General features: G+C 52.9%; 2 non-coding genes across 2 annotated transcripts; both read right to left on the bottom strand.

Moving 5' to 3' along the window:
- Window positions 1-1,939: 1,939 nt before the first annotated feature.
- Window positions 1,940-2,013, bottom strand: TRNAN-GUU (transfer RNA asparagine (anticodon GUU)). The gene has a single exon. It is a non-coding gene; the product is annotated as a tRNA-Asn (tRNA).
- Window positions 2,014-4,578: 2,565 nt separating this feature from the next.
- TRNAN-GUU (transfer RNA asparagine (anticodon GUU)) lies at window positions 4,579-4,652 on the bottom strand. The gene has a single exon. It is a non-coding gene; the product is annotated as a tRNA-Asn (tRNA).
- Window positions 4,653-5,416: the final 764 nt, after the last annotated feature.

Below are 5,416 nucleotides of genomic sequence, written 5' to 3'. Positions count from 1 at the left end.
CTATCAGCGCAAAGAAAAAAAAGCAACACACCACTCCCGGGAGGGCTCGAACCTCCAACCTTTCGGTTAACAGCCGATCGCGCCAGCCAATTGCGCCACGGAGACAGTCGTGCTTCACAACACCACCATCAGAACATATCTTCAAAGCTATCAGCACAAAGAAAAAAGCAACACACCACTCCAGGGAGAGGTCGAACCTTCAACTTTTCGATTAACAGCCGATTGCGCTAGCCAATGGCGCCACGGAGACAGTCCTGCTCCACTCTCACCACCGTCAGAACAATTCTTCAGAGCTATCAGCCCAAAGAAAAAAAAGCTCCGCACCACCACCGTGTGGGCTCGAACCTCCAACCTTTTGGTTAACACCCGATCGCGCTAGCCAACAGCGCCACGGAGACAGTCCTGCTCCGCTCTCACCACCATCAGAACATATCTTCAAAGCTATCAGCCCAAAGAAAAAAAAGCAACACACCACTCCCGGGAGGGCTCGAACCTCCAACCTTTCGGTTAACAGCCGATCGCGCTAGCCACTTCCGCCACGGAGACAGTCCTGCTCCACTCTCACCACCATCAGAACATATCTTCAAAGCTATCAGCCCAAAGAAAAAAAAGCGCCGCACCACCACCGCGTGGGCTCGAACCTCCAACCTTTCGCTTAACAGCCGATCGCGCTAGCCAATTGCGCCATGAAGGCAGTCCTGCTCCACAATCACCAACATAAGAACATATCTTCAAAGCTATCAGACCAAAGAAAAAAAAAGCAACACACCACTCCTGGGAGGGCTCGAACCTCCAACCTTTCGGTTAACAGCCGATCGCGCTAGCCAATGGCGCCACGGAGACAGTCCTGCTCCACTCTCACCACCATCAGAACATATCTTCAAAGCTATCAGCCCAAAGAAAAAAAAGCAACACACCACTCCCGTGAGGGCTCGAACCTCCAACCTTTCAGTTAACAGCCGATCGCGCTAGCCAATTGCGCCACGGAGACAGTCTTTCTCCACTCTCACCACCGTCAGAACATTTCTTCAGAGCTATCAGCCCAAAGGAAAAAAAGCGCCGCACCACTACCGGGTGGGCTCTAGCCTCCAACCTTTCGGTTAATAGCCTATCGCGCTAGCCAATTACGCTACGGAGACAGTCGTGCTCCACTCTCACCACCATCAGAACATAACTTCAAAGCTATCAGCGCAAAGAAAAAAAAGCAACACACCACTCCCGGGACGGCTCGAACCTCCAACCTTTCGGTTAACAGCCAATCGCGCCAGCCAATTGCGCCACGGAGACAGTCGTTCTCCACACCACCACCATCATAACATATCTTCAAAGCTATCAGCGCAAAGAAAAAAGCAACACACCACTCCCGGGAGAGGTCGAACCTCCAACTTTTCGATTAACAGCCGATTGCGCTAGCCAATGGCGCCACGGAGACAGTCCTGCTCCACTCTCACCACCGTCAGAACAATTCTTCAGAGCTATCAGCCCAAAGGAAAAAAGCGCCGCACCACCACCGGGTGGGCTCGAACCTCCAACCTTTTGGTTAACACCCGATCGCGCTAGCCAATTGCGCAACGGAGACAGTCGTGCTCCACTCTCACCACTATCACAACATATCTTCAAAGCTATCATCCCAAAGAAAAAAAGCACCGCACCACCACCGCGTGGGCTCGAACCTCGAACCTTTCGGTTAACAGCCGATCGCGCTAGCCAATTGCGCCACGGAGACAGTCCTGCTCCACTCTCACCACCATCAGAACAAAAGCTATAAGCGCAAAGAAAAAAGCAACACACCACTCCCGAGAGGGCTCGAACCTCCAACTTTTTCGTTAACAGCCCATCGCGCTAGCCAATTACGCCACGGAGACAGTCGTGCTCCACTCTCACCACCATCAGAACATATCTTCAAAGCTATCAGCGCAAAGAAAAAAAAGCAACACACCACTCCCGGGAGGGCTCGAACCTCCAACCTTTCGGTTAACAGCCGATCGCGCTAGCCAATTGCGCCACGGAGGCTGTCGTGCTCCACTCTCACCACCGTCAGAACATTTCTTCGGAGCTATCAGCCCAAAGAAAAAAAATCGCCGCACCACCATCGGGTGGGCTCGAACCTCCAACCTTTCGGTTAAGAGCCCGTCGCGCTAGCCAATTGCGCCAAGGAGACAGTCATGCTCCACTCTCACCACCGTCAGAACATTTCTTCAGAGCTATCAGCCCAAAGAAAAAAAGCACCGCACCACCACCCGGTGAGCTCGAACCTCCAACCTTTCGGTTAATAGCCCATTGCGCTAGCCAATTACGCCACGGAGACAGTCGTGCTCCACTCTCACCACCATCAGAACATATCTTCAAAGCTATCAGCGCAAAGAAAAAAAAGCAACACACCACTCCCGGGAGGGCTCGAACCTCCAACCTTTCGGTTAACAGCCGATCGCGCTAGCCAATTGCGCCACGGAGACAGTCGTGCTCCACTCCCATCACCATCAGAACATATCTTCAAAGCTATCAGCGCAAAGAAAAAAGCAACACACCACTCCCGGGAGAGGTCGAACCTCCACCCTTTCGATTAACAGCCGATTGCGCTAGCCAATTGCGCCACGGAGACAGTCCTGCTTTACTCTCACCACCGTCAGAACAATTTTTCAGAGCTATCAGCCCAAAGGAAAGAAAGCGCCGCACCACCACCGGGTGGGCTCGAACCTCCAACCTTTTGGTTAACACCCGATCGCGCTAGCCAATTGCGCAACGGAGAGAGTCGTGCTCCACTCTCACCACCAACAGAACATATCTTCAAAGCTATCAGCGCAAAGAAAAAAGCAACACACCACTCCCGGGAGGGCTTGAACCTCGAACCTTTCGGTTAACAGCCGATCGCGCTAGCCAATTGCGCCACGGAGACAGTCCTGCTCCACTCTCACCACCATCAGAACATATCTTCAAAGCTATCAGCCCAAAGAAAAAAAAGCAACACACCACTGCTGGGAGGGCTCGAACCTCCAACCTTTCAGTTACCAGCCCATCGCGCTAGCCAATTGCGCCACGGAGACAGTCGTGCTCCTCTCTCACCACCATCACAACATATCTTCAAAGCTATCAGCCCAAAGAAAAAAAAGCACCGCACCACCACCGCGTGGGCTCGAACCTCCAACCTTTCGGTTACCAGCCGATCGCGCTAGCCAATTGCGCCACGGAGACAGTCCTGTTCCGCTCTCATCACCATCAGAACATATCTTCAAAGCTATCAGCGCAAAGAAAAAAATCATCACACCACTTCCGGGTGGGCTCGAACCTCCAACCTTTTGGTTAACAGCCCAACGTGCTAGCCAATTTCGCCACGGAGACAGTCTTGCTCCACTCTCACCACCGTCAGAACAATTCTTCAGAGCTATCAGCCCAAAGGAAAAAAGCGCCGCACCACCTCCGTGTGGGCTCGAACCTCCAACCTTTTGGTTAACAGCCGATCGCGCTAGCCAATGGCGCCACGGAGATAGTCGTGTTCCTTTCTCACCATCAGCAGAACATATCTTCAAAGCTATCAGCGCAAAGAAAAAAGCAACACACCACTCCCGGGAGCGCTTGAACCTCGAACCTTTCGGTTAACAGCCGATCGCGCTATCCAATTGCGCTGCGCATACAGTCGTGCTCCACTCTCACCACCATCAGAACAAAAGCTATAAGCGCAAAGAAAAAAGCAACACACCACTCCCGAGAGGGCTCGAACCTCCAACTTTTCCGTTAACAACCGATCGCGCTAGCCAATTGCGCCACGGAGACAGTCCTGCTCCACTCTCACCACCATCAGAACATATCTTCAAAGCTATCAGCCGAAAGAAAAAAAGCGCCGCACCACCACCGGATGGGCTCGAACCTCCAACCTTTCGGTTAACAGCCGATCGCGCTAGCCCATTGCGCCACGGAGACAGTCCCACTCCACTCTCACCACCACCAGAACATATGTTCAAAGCTATCAGCGCAAAGAAAAAAGCAACACACCACTTCCGGGTGGGCTCGAACCTCCAACCTTTCGGGTAACAGCCGATCGCGCTAGCCACCACCGCCACGGAGACAGTCCTGCTCCACTCTCACCACCATCACAACATATCTTCAAAGCTATCAGCCCCAAAAAGAAAGCACCGCACCACCACCGCGTGGGCTCGAACCTCCAACCTTTCGGTTAACAGCCGATAGCGCTAGCAAATTGCGCCACGGAGACAGTCCTGCTCCACTCTCACCACCATGAGAACATATCTTCAAAGCTATCAGCCCAAAGAAAAAAACCCACACACCACTCCCGGGAGGGCTCGAACCTCCAACCTTTCAGTTAACAGCCGATAGCGCTAGCCAATTGCGCCAGGAAGACAGTCTTTCTCCACTCTCACCACCGTCAGAACATTTCTTCAGAGCTATCAGCCCAAAGAAAAAAAATCGCTGCACCATCATCGGGTGGGCTCGAACCTCCAACCTTTCGGTTAAGAGCCCATCGCGCTAGCCAATTGCGCCATGGAGACAGTCCTGCTCCACTCTCACCACCATGAGAACATATCTTCAAGGCTATCAGCCCAAAGAAAAAAACCCACACACCACTCCCGGGAGGGCTCGAACCTCCAACCTTTCGGTTAACAGCCGATCGCGCTAGCCAATTGCGCCACGGAGGCTGTCGTGCTCCACTCTCACCACCGTCAGAACATTTCTTCGGAGCTATCAGCCCAAAGAAAAAAAATCGCCGCACCACCATCGGGTGGGCTCGAACCTCCAACCTTTCGGTTAAGAGCCCGTCGCGCTAGCCAATTGCGCCAAGGAGACAGTCATGCTCCACTCTCACCACCGTCAGAACATTTCTTCAGAGCTATCAGCCCAAAGAAAAAAAGCACCGCACCACCACCCGGTGAGCTCGAACCTCCAACCTTTCGGTTAATAGCCCATTGCGCTAGCCAATTACGCCACGGAGACAGTCGTGCTCCACTCTCACCACCATCAGAACATATCTTCAAAGCTATCAGCGCAAAGAAAAAAAAGCAACACACCACTCCCGGGAGGGCTCGAACCTCCAACCTTTCGGTTAACAGCCGATCGCGCTAGCCAATTGCGCCACGGAGACAGTCGTGCTCCACTCCCATCACCATCAGAACATATCTTCAAAGCTATCAGCGCAAAGAAAAAAGCAACACACCACTCCCGGGAGAGGTCGAACCTCCACCCTTTCGATTAACAGCCGATTGCGCTAGCCAATTGCGCCACGGAGACAGTCCTGCTTTACTCTCACCACCGTCAGAACAATTTTTCAGAGCTATCAGCCCAAAGGAAAGAAAGCGCCGCACCACCACCGGGTGGGCTCGAACCTCCAACCTTTTGGTTAACACCCGATCGCGCTAGCCAATTGCGCAACGGAGAGAGTCGTGCTCCACTCTCACCACCAACA

This window comes from Rhipicephalus microplus, unplaced genomic scaffold (genome assembly GCF_043290135.1).
Source record: "Rhipicephalus microplus isolate Deutch F79 unplaced genomic scaffold, USDA_Rmic scaffold_71, whole genome shotgun sequence".
Classification (NCBI taxonomy): Eukaryota; Metazoa; Arthropoda; class Arachnida; order Ixodida; family Ixodidae; genus Rhipicephalus; species Rhipicephalus microplus.
This window is presented reverse-complemented; position numbering and strand designations above follow the sequence as displayed.